Below are 15,638 nucleotides of genomic sequence, written 5' to 3'. Positions count from 1 at the left end.
TATAAGCACAGTGGGTAGATTGTGTGCAGACTGAGGAAGCAGGACATCATCTGCAAGCCAAGGAAGGAGGCCTTAACAGAAACCAAACCTGCTGACACCTTGACCTTGGACTTCCAGCCTCCAGATCTGTGAGAAAATAAGTTCCTGTTGTTTGAGCCACCCAGTCTGTAGTAGTTTATTATGGCAGCCTTAGCAAGCCAACACACCACTGAAACCTCATTTCACAAGAGGGAAGGAAAGGAATTTATTCCTTTGTTCAAAAAACTTTTCCGGATGCCTACCATAAGCTAGGCATGCCTCTAGATGCTGGAGAAAGTGCAGTGAAAGAGACAGGCAGGCAGGCAGTCTGACAGGAATATGTCCCTTGTCATTGGTCCACCAGGAACCCAAGATGAAACCCAGAGTCATTTTACTCCAAAATGTCTTTCTTTCTTTCTTTCTTTCTTTCTTTCTTTCTTTCTTTCTTTCTTTCTTTCTTTTTCTTTCTTTTCAGGACCCCTTGTGGTGTCTTCAGGACTGAATTTTCATAGGTTGTGTGTACACCTGTTGTATTATTAGGATGTAATTGGCTGCAAGTAATAGGACCATTATGTAATGGTAGCAAAAGCAATACAGACATCTTACACTCTATATCTGCAGGCAGGAAGTTGGTCATGGGTTGGTTCGATGATCAAAGTTCACATCCAGGACTCTCTGTCTTTATTCTGCTATCCTCCTTGTATTTCTTTTAAGAGTCCAGCCTTATCACTTCGTAGTCTTAAAAGGCTGCCATAGCTCAGAGCATTAGTCTTCACCTATCATGTTCAAAGCAGAAAGTAGGGGCTTACCATGTATTGGGAGGAAAGAACTCCCAGAGGCTTTAGCAGACATCTCTTTGACCAGAACTGGGTCACATGATCAGCCTTAGCTACCAGAGTGGGAAAGTGAGTATTGAATAAAATAAAGGGGAGTGGGGACACCCCGGCTTTCTGAGATCTATCATGTGCCTCCTAGGGCTGGGCACAGCCTACCAAGATGGAAGTTCTGTCAGCAAAGGCAAAGAGGGAGCCTGGCTGTTGGGGGCAGGAGGCACCTAGGTGTACGGGCTACTCTTGGCTCCATCATCTCCTCTCCAAATGATTACGCTCTGGAAGTGGGGGAGGAGGTCCCATCCAGCCCTTAGAGTCACCCTGCTGTCGTGGTTGCTCCTGATGGGCAGATGGAGGTGATAACCTGAGGCGTGGGCATGCACAGTCCTGAAGAAGGAGAAGCCTTGGGCAGCAGGGATCACTTCATGCCCTGTCTGTGGCCCCGGGGCCCCAGCTGAGGGCAGGCACAGCCATGCGAGCTCAGCAGGTGTCTGTTCTGAGAAAGAAGGAAGCCAGGTCTGTGGGGACAAATGAAACGGTGGTTGCAGCGATCACCGCCCTGTCACCCAGTGTCCTTTATCCCCGCAGTGCCCCAGTGCATTCCTTCTGGAGCCCGGTTCCAGTAAAAATGTTGTCTCTGCCGAGGTTTGAACATGCTTTCTGTTGTCGGAAAATGAAAACTATGCAACCCGATGTGTTTCTCTTTCTGCCTCTGCTGCCAGAAGCCGGAGCCAAATGTGTCGCCCAAGCGCTGGGGGCCGCGCTCCCTGGTTTCTCAGCCCCGCCCGCTTCCTCCAGGGGGCGCTGTTCGGGCTCACCTGCCGGGTCGGCCCCTGGGGCACCTCCAGGCCCGGCCCCGCGGGTGGGGGGGGCAAGTCGGAGAGGAACTGGCACTTGGCAAACTCACCTGGGCGCGCAAAGGCGCCGAACCTGCCCAGGTGTCTTCTGAGGCTCTCGCTTCCCCTGGTCTTCAAAGAGAAAAGAGGGGAGAGGAATGGCTTCCGTCAAAGCTGGAACCAAGCATTTTGGCTATCTTAACGACCACTGAATCACCGAGTCCACCGTATTTTTCCACTTTCAAGTTGTTTCTGGGCTGCTGTGGAGACACGCCCTTCCTGGGTTTAATGGCTCCGCTGTCAGGCGCTGGGGAGGAGGCGTGTTTACTTTTCGCGGGGAAAATAGCGGTTAACGGTGGGACGGGTGGACCTGATTAGTAATCGGGTGATTTATCCCCCGAGCGTTCTTTGGGTTTTCCTGGTGGTTTGCACTTGAACTTCAGCTGAATGGAGCAGGAGGAGGCTTTCCGGGGAAAAGGGTGGGGCCGGCTCCGAGCGGGCAGGTGGAGACTTGCCCAGATCACAGGTCCAGGGGAGGTGGCGTTCCAGCCGCGGTCCCGGACTCTTCCTCTGCTCATTCATTCGTTTGCTTACTCTCGCTCAGCTGCACTCAGGGTTTCCAGATTCTGAGCACCTTCCCTGTGCTGGGGACCAGCAGGGCTCCTGAGTCCCGGGGGTGCCGTGTGATGAATAGGCAGGCGTCCCCCCCTTCAGGGGGAAACGGGGCATCCCCAACGGCGGTGCCCGCAAGCGGCAGGTGGTAACCGTAGCCAGCGCCTATTAGGCATTCTCCATGTGCCAGACGCTGTTCCAAGGGCTTTTCCTGTATTAAGTCCTTTATCTCATCAACAATCCTGGGAACTGGGTGCTGAGAAAATGAAGACACAGAAATGTGAATGACTTACCCAAGGTCACACAGCAAACAGATTTGCACCAAGGCAGTCTATGCCGCTTTTTACCATCAGGCTTTTCTAGCTCCACTTTGGAAATGAGGTGGGTTGGCTTCAAAAAGAAGATTTCTGGAGGAAGGAGTTCATAAATCTGAGTCTTGAGGAGGAAATAGAGAAGTTTATGACGTAGAAGGAGTGGCAACACGAGACCCCCCCAAAGTTGACAGTGCTTGCCCCATGCCATGAGCTGCAGGGCAGGTGTGTCCTGGGAGGGGAAATGGAGGAGACGCAAGCAGGGTCAGAAAATGAAACTTTATTGAAGGAAGTGGGGTGAGATGGTCTGGTTTCAAATGAAGAAAGAGCTCTTGGGCAGCTCAGTGGAGGATGGATCGTGGGTGGGGGTAGAATAGAGCCGGACAGTTCGAACCTTTGACACCTATCCTCCCTTTTGCCCCAGTCTTCCTCAGGGAATTTCCAACCTCTTCCCAGTCTCGCTGTCAGGCCTTGTGGTTTGGATGACTCCAGCTAGACTTGAGGGAAGGGCATGTGACTCAAGTCTGGCCGATCAGCTTCTTCCATCCCCCTGGTGACAGGGATTGTCTCAGGAGTGTACATGTGACCCGGCCAATGAGACTCAATTCTGGGATTTTTGTTAGGCCTGTTAGGGAAAAAGAGACTCTTTCCACTGAGGTTGCTGAGCTGGGGATGGAAGCCTGGGACTGAAGGGGCTATACTGTTACCATGTAGAATGACACTACTTGAGAATGAAGCTGTATTCGTTTGCTAGGGCTGCCATAACTAAGCACCACAGACTGGGCAGTTCAAAGAACACATAATTCTTTTTTCACAGTTCTGGTGGTTGGAAGTCCAAGATCAAGGTGTTGATAAGGTTGGTTTCTTCTGAGGCCTTTCTCCTTGGCTTGTAAATGGCTATCTTCTGGTGTCTTCACGTGGTCTTCCCTCTGTGTCTGTTTGTATTCTTTTCTTATAAGGACACCAGCCCTATTGGATTAGGGCCCTCCCATGTGACTTCATTTTACCTTGATTATCTCTTTAAAGATCCTGTCATAAAATAGAGTCACGTTTTAAGGTACTAGGGACTAGGACCTTAACATGAATTTTTGGGTGCCTGGGTGGTTCAGTTGGTTACATGTCGAACTCTTGATTTCACCTCAGGTCATGATCTCAGGCTCCATGCTCAGTGGGGAGTCTGTTTGAGATTCTATCTCCCTCTCCCTTGGCTCTTCCCCCTACTCTCTCTCAAATGCATACATACATACATACATAAATCTTTTTAAAAATATGAATTTTTGAGGAGACACAATTCAGCTCATAACAGCCCATAACAGAAGCCAACACAAAAAAATGTACAAAGGTAAAGCAAAAGAGAGTGCTGACTTCATTTGTGCTCCTGGACCCAGCCGTACCTAAAGCTGAATTAATTCCATCCTGGACTCTACATTTCATGAGCCAACGTATTGGCATGAAGTATTATTCTCCTATTTTTCTTAAAGTAGTGGAATTGGCTTTCTGTTATTACATCTAAAATCCTTGAGTAATATACAGCAGAACCCGTTAGTAAGATAGTCTACCTCTGGTTAAATTTCCACTTGAAAGATAATGCTAGTATTTGCTCACAGGTCTGTCCAATTCCAATAGCCTTTAGGTAGCAAATACAGAAAAATGTTGTCTGAGCTGGCACCAGCCTCTTCCCACTTAGGTAGGAATTCCTACCTTAGCTCTGAAGCCATATGGGTCAGAGCTGAACAAACCTCCTTTACTACCACCATTTCTAGTGTTTAAAGTAGGCTAGGGTGCTGGCAGGTAAACATAAAAATGGAGTTGGGAGTTAAAAGGCTTTCAAGAAGGGAAGAAATCATTTTGAGAAGCCTTGGATGGGGCTGTGAAGAATGAGCTCAGGATGACCCTTCACAGGTGGCATCTCCCTGAGAGACACTCAGATGGCACTCAGAGGAGCAGCAGCTTGGCTCAATCAGATTGAAAAGAGCCATCCAACAAGCACTGCTCTGGGCGCAGCTTTTTGAGGCCTCATGTCAGGTGTTGAGCAAGGAGAGGCCATGGTTGAGGTGGTCCCCATCAGCCATGCAAGAATGAAGAGAAAGCAGTGGAAGTGGGATGAGGAGGGAGTTCTGCATCTAGCTCCTTTAGGTCTTGAGGTGGATGTCCTAACTCTTCCATGGCTTTGATCTCTACCACTCTCAGGGCAGCTGAGTCCAGCTTGCAGACTCTTTTAACAAAAGAGGGATTTTTGAGAATCCTCCTACATATCAGACCTTGGCTTCCTCCTGGGATGCTCAGAAGTGGTCCTTCTGGTAGTGAGATGAGGGGACCACAGGCTTCAGATTCAGACCCACCAGTGTTCACTTGGAGCTCTGGGCCTGACCAACCTGGTGGTGACTTGTGGTGAGTCACTTACTCTGGCTTGGCCCCTTTTATTCTCATCCTGGCAAAATGGAACCAGATAATCTCAACCTCACAGCCTTCTCATGATGCTTAAGTGAAACCAAGTAGTATTAAAGGGACAGGCTCTGGAATCTGGGTTTATTTTTTTTAAGATTTTATTTATTTATTCATGAGAGACACACAGAGAGAGGCAGAGGGAGAAGCAGGCTCCCCGTGGGGAATCCAATATGGGACTCAATCCCAGGACCCTGGGATCACGACCTGAGCCAGGCAGATGCTCAACCACTGAGCCACCTGGGTACCCCTGGAGTCTGAGTTTATTTTTTTTAAATTTTTATTTATTTATGATAGTCACACAAAGAGAGAGAGAGAGGGAGAGGGAGAGAGAGAGAGGCAGAGACATAGGCAGAGGGAGAAACAGGCTCCATGCCCTGGGAGCCCGACGTGGGATTCGATCCCGGGTCTCCAGGATCGCGCCCTGGGCCAAAGGCAGGCGCTAAACCGCTGCGCCACCCAGGGATCCCTGGAGTCTGAGTTTAAATCCCAGTTTATTTCCTTATTAAGCCAAGTGACCTTGGGCAAGTCACTTACCCTCTCTGAGCCTCAATTTCCTGATCTGTAGAGTGGACACAGGAATAGTACTTACCTTGAGGGGTGATCATGAGGATTGACTGAGATAAAGTAGGCAAACTTCATGAGGGCTGGGTTTTTGTCATCTCATTTTATTTTATTTTTTGCATTCTTGAGATATAAGAACAGTAAATAAATGAGAGCAGTCATTATTGTTAATATAATTCACGGTCGTCTGACATTGGCGGAGACTGTTGTGTGGCATCCTACAGGGGCTGTCTGTGGGTTTGCGGTCCAGGTGGGGGAGACAAGATGCCACAGCTGGCACACTTAGCAAACTGCCTTCAATTCTGCAAGGGAGGGCATGAGCAGAGGCAGGGGATGTCCTGGGTACTGTTTAAGTTCCTCACATGCATCATTTCATTGCATCCTTACCACATCCCACAAGCCAGATTTATTTGTTTATTTATTTATTTAAAGATTTTATTTATTTTTAGAGAGAGAGAGAGAGAGGCAGAGACACAGGCAGAGGGAGAAGCAGGCTCCAGGCAGGGAGCCTGACGTGGGACTCGATCCCGGGTCTCCAGGATCACGCCCTGGGCTGAAGCCGGCGCTAAACTGCTAAGCCACTGGGGCTGCCCTAGATTGATTTATTACCCCCTTTTTTTACAGATAAGAAAGCAGACGCTCAGTGAGGGACAATGACAGGTCATACTTCCAAGGAGGGATACAGCCAGGGTTTATACCTGAATTTGTACAGCTCCAAACCCCTTGTATTGAGATAGGGTACTGCATGGAGGAAAGGGCTAAAGGTGGAGGGTCAGTAGGTGAAGGTTAGGTTGGTCCCCAGTGGGCTGTGGTGGTCCTCCAAGAATGACCCCAACCATGAGCTGCAAAGGCAAGTGCCTCACTGCTCTGTGCCCACCATTCTTTAGCAAATGGCTTGATCATTCAGCTCTGAGATGAAAGAGGACCCCAGGGGCTCTTTACTGGTGGAGGATGGAACACAGAAACCACCCCTGCTGGCCTTTGGAGGTAAATAAAATGCAGCCAGTGTTGGAACAGCAGTGCCCGAGTGCCCTAAAATCTACCCAATAAATGGCTCCTTTCCTTGTGAACCCACAAACAGCAGAGAAGAAGGTGGCCAGGCCCAACCAGAAGCATCGCAGCAGTGTGGTCAAGTTCTCCAATGGAGGGTGAACAGAGTGCATCCGGGGTATATGCCCATCAGGGGAACATAGCTGGCCCTTTCTGAGGGGTTGGGGTTGGGGTGGGGCCCCTGCCCCTGGACCTGAACTGGCCCTGAGGAGAACTGAGAGCTCAAATGCTCACATGCATCTTAGTCATTTGTTTAACTGAGAAAGAAGATACATTTGGGAAAAGCTCAATTAAAAGCGTGTCAGGAAGGAATTTCTTGGATGTTCTGAGAATCAAGAGAAAAGTGGCAGGATGGGTCTTAGGCAGGAAGGAGGACACTGAGGCATGGAGAAGACCCTGCCCAGAGATGGCCCCTTTCACACAATGTCACTGGCACCATCACCATGGGACATCTGCTATCGCTAGTGGCACTACCAGCTGAAAGTCTTGGGTGCCCCCTGGACTGAACTCCATTGAAGCCTCTCCAAGTCATTTCTCACTCTGTGTCTTTGGGTCACTTCTGGACACAAATTCCCCATAGACAGGATTGGGATAAAAACACAGGATATCTATGTAATTTGAATTTCAGATAATAAAAAAATTTTCTTAGTAAATAAGGTGGTTGTTTGAGATTCAAATTTTTTTTTTTTTTTTTTTTTTATAAATTAATTTTTATTGGTGTTCAATTTACCAACATACAGAATAACACCCAGTGCTCATCCCGTCAAGTGTCCCCCTCCGTGCCCGTCACCCATTCACCCCCACCCCCCGCCCTCCTCCCCTTCCACCACCCCTAGTTCATTTCCCAGAGTTAGAAGTCTTTATGTTCTGTGTCCCTTTCTGATATCTCCCACACATTTCTTCTCCCTTCCCTTATATTCCCCTTCACTATTATTCATATTCCCCAAATAAGTGAGAACATACACTGTTTGTCCTTCTCCGATTGACTTACTTCACTCAGCATAATACCCTCCAGTTCCATCCACGTTGAAGCAAATGGTGGGTATTTGTTGTTTCTAATGGCTGAGTAATATTCCATTGTATACATAAACCACATCTTCTTTATCCATTCATCTTTCGATGGGCACCGAGGCTCCTTCCACAGTTTGGCTATTGTGGACATGGCTGCTAGAAACATCGGGGTGCAGGTGCCCCGGCGTTTCATTGCATCTGAATCTTCGGGGTAAATCCCTAACAGTGCAATTGCTGGGTCGTAGGGCAGGTCTATTTTTAATTCTTTGAGGAACTATTGGGACTTCATCAAGATAAGAAGCTTTTGCACAGCAAAGGATACAGTCAACAAAACTCAAAGACAACCTACAGAATGGGAGAAGATATTTGCAAATAACATATCAGATAAAGGGCTAGTTTCCAAAATCTATAAAGAACTTATTAAACTCAACACCAAAGAAACAAACAATCCAATCATGAAATGGGCAAAAGACATGAAGAGAAATCTCACAGAGGAAGACATAGACATGGCCAACATGCACATGAGAAAATGCTCTGCATCACTTGAGATTCAAATTTAACTGGGCATCTTATTATTATTTTTTTAATTTGAGGGAGAGCACAGGGGGGCAGTGTGGGTAGGCACAGAAGGAGAAAGAGAGAGAAACTCTCAAGCAGATTACGTGCTGAGTGTGGAGCTGAATGGGGGGGGGTGCTTGATCCCACAATTTGAGATCATGACCTGAGCCAAAACCAAGAACCAGATGCTTAACCGGTTGTGCCACCCAGGCATCCAAGCATCGTGTATTTTTATTCACTAACTCTGGCCTGCCCACCCAAAGGCTCAAGCTCTGTTTTAGATTGGTGGAAGGGGACATTTGTCTCTTCCACTTCTGTGGTAAGAATGCCAATCTTGAAGGACTGGATTGATTGTATTGTTGGATGCAGAATAGTCGAAAAAACAATCATAGACTGCAATTCCTCAAATCCTGCCTTTTAAAAAAAAGAGTCACCTGCCTGACTTGTTTTCAAAGCTGCCTTCACCCAGAGAGGGCCTGGGTGGTGGGAATGACTCACATGGTCATTCTTTTTCTGTGCCCACCTTCATAACACTAAAGTTGCCGCTTCCCCACCCTCCCTGCGCCGGGCCATCTTGGAGGCAAAGAACTCAAAGATCTTTTTGGAACAACTAAAGTCTTTACCATTGTGTACTCCTTACTCAAGAGCGGGTGAAAGGAGGAGCTGAGCTGAAATGGAAGTAATCTATGGGGTTGACTGTCTAGACAGGGCTCGATCCTCTGGACGGGGAGGAACGCAGACAGAAGTAGGCTTTGGCTAAAGCCCTTGCTGCCTGTCCTCCCTGAGCCATCCTCAGACTATCTGGGCCAGAGCCAGAATTGGCCCAGGCTGTTTTTCGCTTTCATTTCAAAGGATTTGTGCTCCCACTGAAGGAAAAGCTTGAATATTCACAGTGAATAATTTAACAAAAGGTAAGAAACAGTGGGTACTACCTTTTTGTTTGCAGGAGGCAGTTAGAGAAAATGAATATTTTAGCTATACAGCTTTGGCCTGAGATCAAGTTTAGAAAGAAAGGAATCTATTAATTGAAAACATCATTTTGGGGGCCCTTCATTCAAGGGAAACAGGTGCAGGTTTGTGGTTTTAAAGTAATTTCTTTTGGAAAAAAAGAAGGAAAAGTGCCCCAGATAAGGTCTCTCTAAAGCCAGGAGCCCTTTGTTTTTCATCCCTTAATTACTTAGAAGGTGATTGAGAAGGTTAACTCAGAAGTTAAAAGAAAACCAACTTACACCATTCTAGAGAATACTCCAAAACCACCACCACCTCCTCCTCCTTCTTCTCCTCCTCCTCTTCCTTCTTCCTCTTCTTCTTCTTCTTCTTCGATGAAAGTACTCATCTTTTTTTTCTTTAAATTTTATTTATTTATTCATAAGCAACACAGAGAGAGGCAGAGACATAGGCAGAGGGAGAAGCAGGCTCCCTGTGGGGAACTTGATGTGGGACTTGATCCCAGGACCCTGGGATCACACTCTGAGCTGAAGGCAGATGCTCAACCACTGAGCCCCCAACCAGTGAGCCCACCAGGTGCCCCCAAAACCTTCTTTTTTTTTCTTCCTTTGCAAGGCTAAAGAGAGTGCAAACATATACAGCAGTTTTGATAACATTCTCTTACAGTACTGTCCATTCCTGAGTGTATTCCCACACCTCATCCATTTTTATTCTTAATCATGTGAGGAAAAGCCTGGGCCTTTCTTCTCTTTTCTTTATAAAAGTTATTTATTTATTTATTTATTTATTTATTTATTTATTTGAGAGAGAGAGAGAGAGAAGGGGTGAGGAAGACTCTCAAGGAGACTCCCTGATGAGCGTGGAGCCTGCTGTGGGGCTGGATCTCACAATCCTGAGATGGTGACCTGACCCGAAACCAAGATCCAGACACTTAACCAATTTGAGCCACCCAGGTGCCTCTCCTCTATTTTCATACAAGCTCAACAGAGCTGCTTTTTCTCGTTTGCCATCTCAGTGGTGTATTTTTCAGTTTTTTTCTCGGTTGTGAAGGGATAGAAATGTCAAGGTCAAAAAATCTGGGAAGAAGAAGTGATATTTTCTCACCTGCTGCATGTTGGGTGCTTGGATGTGTCATATCTCTGCATCCCCACAATAAAACCATGCGAGCTCAGTGAGATTGTTTTCTTTCCGAAGGCTCTTTCAAAGGTTGAGGGAATGGAGGCTCAGAGAGGAGAGGTGGCATGCCTGAGGCAGTCCAGCTAGGAAGTAGTAGTGTTGAACTTGAAAACCAGTTCCATCTGACTGTCAAGCCTTCACTCCTCTGTCACAGTACATCACCCTCCACTCTCCACGGGGTGGCAAATCAGACTAATGGCTGTGAAAATATACAGATTTTTTTTTCTTTGAAATAACTCATAGAGTCTTCCAGTTTCAGGGAACTGTTCAATGGGTTAGTGTTAGTCAAATATACATTATTGCCATGTTTTTAGGGGAGAGTCTCAGTTTCATGTTACTGATCAAGAAAGGTGGTCTGGGGAGCCTGTTTCCTCAAGGAATGCATGTGATGTATTAGTTATGTGTTGCTGTGTAACAAATTATCCCAAAACTTAGTGTCTTGAAATAATGACATTTATTATCTTGCAGTTTCTGTAGGTCAGCGATCTGGCAATGACCTAGCTGGGCCCTCTAGCTCAGGGCCTTTCACAGATTATAGACCAGGTGTCAGGGGGGGCTGTTGTCATTAGAAGGGTTGACTGGGGAAAGATATGCTTCCATGCTCTCTCACATGAATGTTAACAGGTTTCGATTCCAATGGGCTGTTGTGGGCCTCAGTTTCTCACTGATAATGGCCTGGATCCTTTACAACGTGGCCTCTTCCAACCTGGCTCCTTCCTTTGTCCAAATGTACACGCAGTGAAGGCAATAGGGGTATGTTAGCAAGATGGAAGCCACGGTCTTTTTTAGCCTAATCACAAAAGTGAAATGATGCTATCATTTTTGCTATACTCTATTCATTAGAAATAAGTCACTAGGTCCAGCCCACTTCAAGGAGAGGAGAATATACAAGGGTGTGAATATCAGAAGGCAGAGATCACTGGAGGCCATGTCAGCAGCTGCCTATCACATAATAGAAAAGGAAAGATAGTGAACACAGGGACAGAAAAGAGGCTGGTGTTGATAGCTGGCATTTACTGGGTAGTCTGATGTGCAGACACTGAGCTAAACCCTTTCTATGCATTGTCTCATTTAATTCCCCACACTACTCTTTGAACCAGGAAGGGTCATTGACTTCCCTGAATTATTGCAACAAAGACAGTAGGCCTGACTCTGGTGGTTCCCATTTCAGAGACTGTCCCTTGTCATGATGCAGATCCTTTGCTGAACCCACTGGGCTGCTACAGTGAAAGGAGCACTTGAGAGACAGGAATTAGACAGACAAAGCCAAACTCACGACTCATCAGAAACTTGCAAGTGAATGCGACTAAAAGCCATTTCTTACCCATCAGATTAGGGGAATAAACTTAAGTTGGTGAGAGTGTGGGGAATTCTCATGCACTGCTGAGAGACTATAAATTTGTACTGGTACTTTGGAGGGAAATTTGGCAGGATCTATTAAAATTTTAAAAGGACATAAAAATAAAAAATGTGCATAGCCTATGACGAGCAATTACACTTTTAAGTATCTACCAAGAGAAATACTTGCACATGTGCATGAAGTGCCCTAGACAAGAATTTTCATTCCAGTGTTGTTTCTAAGAGTAAGAAGTAAATCGTGAAATTGGAAATGATCTAAATGTCCATCAGTAAAAAAAAATGGTTAAATAAATTGTAGAGCATCCATACTATGAAAAACTATGAAGCAGGTATATGGAATGAGGTAGACCTTTAAGTTATGGCATGGAAATTTTTTTAAAGTAAGCTCTACACCCAATATGGGGCTTGAACTCACGACACTGAGATCATGAGTCAGATGCTCTACTAACTGAGCCAGCCAGGCCTCCCTGTATATAGTATTTTTGACATTTTTTAAAGAAAAAGTTTAATTGCCTTACTTATGTCAGTTGAGCCTATCTATTTTTAAAACCATTTCTGTGAGCCCCACACAACGATTTTCCTGACATTGAATTGGCCAGAAGTGGGCTGCATGGTCACCCTTAGCTGCAAAGGAGTCTGGGAAGGGGACTAGTTTTTAGCTTTGCTAGTAGAGGAAAGCAAAGAAGAAGAGAATTATGAGGAGCTATTGGGTAGTCAATGAAAAACATCTGTCATAGTTCAATCTTTTAGTTACTCAATATCCACACATGGCTTTCTCTCTGTACATGTATTCTGTATATAGTCCAAAGTCCAAAGTCAATGACTACGTCTGTCTTGAACTCTGAGATCTCTGAGTGATGAAGTGCAGGCCACCCATTAAGTCCAGATGTGAGACGATACCTCCTGTTCATTATCTTAGCTATGTATTAGACAGATTTTGGGGTGGGTGTCTCTTTTGGGGACTGTACAGCTTTAGTCGCCCATTCTTCTTGATGAGAGTTTGGCCCCTAAAGATTATTTGTAAGGATTAATGGCCTATCATAGGCCAGGCTTAGATTGTTTTGGAAATATATATCCCTCAAAAATGTAATAGAGATCCAGCCTTTGATTTCAGAGACTCCCATGTGTAAGTAACCACAGCAAAAGATTTCACCTAGCGGAGTGTGTTAGCCTAAAGGATCTCATCTTTTACCCACTCTCTGTGCTCTGCCCAATACTCCCTGGTTCAATGACTGATTTTGGGGGACAATTTAACATAGTAAACTTGAGTGAAGAGATACCTCCTTTAATTTGAGCTTTGTTCATGCTCCTCCTTTATTTGACAGAGAGCTCTTAGGGGAAGATTTTAGACATGGGTCTGAGGCACTGACCTCCTTTCTTGTTAGCACTGTAGCTTCATTGCTGTTATGTGGGCTTTTCCAACTTGTAAGACTACAAATTGTGGAATTCTCAGTCAATTTAGATTATAGGCTGCAGTCAGATGGTGCCTCTCTTAGCCAATCTTTTTTTTTTTTAAGATTTTATTTATTCTTGAGAGATACAGAGAGAGAGGGGGGGGGCACAGGCACAGCAGAGGGAGAAGCAGGCTCCATGCAGGGAACCTGATGTGGGACCTAATCCCGGGTCTCCAGGATCACGCCCTGGGCCAAAGGCGGCATCAAACCGCTGAGCCACCCAGGCTGCCCTTTCTTAACCAATCTTTGTCCCTTCCAGTAGCTTGCAGACTGGCTAGCTCTATCTGAAATTGTCTCTCTTGTAGGACTTTATTAAAGATGGCCAGAAGTAGCCAGCATGGACGAATATTCTGGAATTTTCCTATGATTCTTCTGTCTCTTTGATCTCAATTGGCATGAAGTCTTAAGATAGAGCAGGCAACAATTTGGCCGAAAGTTTGCCGCTGCCTAAAAGGAGTCATCTGCTTCAGATAGTAACGATGAAGTTCTCCCACCCTGTGTTTTAGGTTCTGTTACTTTTGTTACTCCACTCCTAGTACCATTTTTTTTTTTTAATCAGAAAGAAGTTTTAGTTATGTGCCACAGAAGTTGACTCTGGCTTACCAAGCAGAAAAGAAGATTAATTAAGGAATTTGGGATAATTTAGAATTGTTGTAAGGGTTGAAAAATCAGGGTTAAGGTTAAGTTTCCAGAAATAATGTCCCTAAAAATTACTGGGAACCAATATGATGAGAAAACTGTCGCCACTGCTATAAGCAAGCAGTCAATGCTACAGCTTGCATCAGGAACTCAACCTCAGTGCCTCTAGTACTTCTGCCAGCCTCGATGCTCTTCCTGTGCTAGTAAGTTGACTTTTCAGTCACTACCCACCCTTGCAGTCAGATGCCTTTGCTGCTACCTTCACCCGCAACGTGTATTTTGAGCAATGCCCATGTTGGTTACTTTATATTCGAAGTCTGCATGAATACATCTTATCCGTGACACCTAGAGTACAACGGGCCTGTGACAGGGTGCAAAGAAGCTAGAGAAGCAAGTTTTCTGAATTCCACCTTAGGGAAGAAGGATTCATAAGGCCAAAGAGTTATAAATATATTATGATTTATAAGAAGAAATATATTTTGGTCTTCCTCTCTGTTTCTGGCCCAGAGCTCCTAACACCCTTGGAGTTTCCTAAGTGGTAAAAGCAATAAAGGTGTCTTTTGTTATGTTAATGAGGAGACTTTTGGACCATTCCTAGGTCATCTAAGGATTGGGGCTGGTCACCAGAGGAGTCAACCATGGGATTAGAAGGTTAGAAATTTCAGTCCTACCAGCCCTGACCCCAGAGGAGGGGAGAGGAGCTGAGGGTTAAGTTCAATCACCAATGTCCAATGATTTAATCAAACGTGCCTATGTAATGAAGCCTGTATAAAAGCACAAAAGGATGGAGTTTGAAGAGCTTCCCACTTGGTGGAGATATGAGGATTCCAGGAGAGTGGCAGGCATGGAGACTGCATGGGAGCTCTGCGCCCTTCCCACATCCCTTGCCCTGTGCATCTCTTCCATCCAGCTGCTCCTGAGTTATAGCCTTTTATAATAAACTGGCATTCTAATAAGTAGAATGTTTTTGAGTTCCGTGTGCCACTCTAGCAAACTAATTGAACCCAAGGAGGGAGTTGTGGGAATCCCCAATCTACAGCTGCTTAGTCAGAAGCCCAAGTGACAACTTGTAACTGGCATCTGAAGTGTGTGTGTGTGTGTGTGTGTGTGTGTTAGCAGGGGGAGTGTTGTGGCACTGAGCTTTTAACTGGTGGCATCGGATGCTATTTCCAGGTAAAGAGTGTCAGAAGTGAATTGATTCTTGGTGGTGTGGAAAAAACATACATACTGTACATAGGAAGGGTGTTCAGAAATCAATGGGCATCCAGACAACATGACAAGTCTACACAGTAGCTTTGCTCACTGGTGCATGGTGTCTCTAAGAGTTCTAGGCTTTCCTTTATGGTTAAACAAGATGGCTGAGCAGCCTCCATGTCATACCCTTTAAAATTCAAGCCCAGTGGAAAAGAGTAAGATTATTTTTTCCCCAAAAACTTTTGAGATTCACTTTGATCAGACAGACAAGGTCAAGTGCCCATTCCTGGACTAGTTCCAGTGGCCAAGGGCATGGCCATTTTGATGGACCAGGACTGGATCATGTTCTCCATATCTGAAACAGATTTCATCTGTTTCATGGCCTGAGAGGAGGGGGGAGCCATAAACAAATATTGGGAAATGGGGAATGAATTCTGGTAAACCATGCAGAAAGAGTTGTGTCTTGTGCCCTATATGTAGAGTGGAACATTTTGACCATTTCCTAAAAACTCTTTTGAAAATCTTCTTTTGTTTGTTTATTTAAGTCAGTATGAATCATGGGTTCCTATCTTAATAGGTTATAATCTGTTACTATTATTTATTTTGATGTTCACATTGCCTCTAATTTATCCA

Source organism: Nyctereutes procyonoides, unplaced genomic scaffold (genome assembly GCF_905146905.1).
Source record: "Nyctereutes procyonoides isolate TBG_1078 unplaced genomic scaffold, NYPRO_anot_genome, whole genome shotgun sequence".
NCBI lineage: Eukaryota > Metazoa > Chordata > Mammalia > Carnivora > Canidae > Nyctereutes > Nyctereutes procyonoides.
This window is presented reverse-complemented; position numbering follows the sequence as displayed.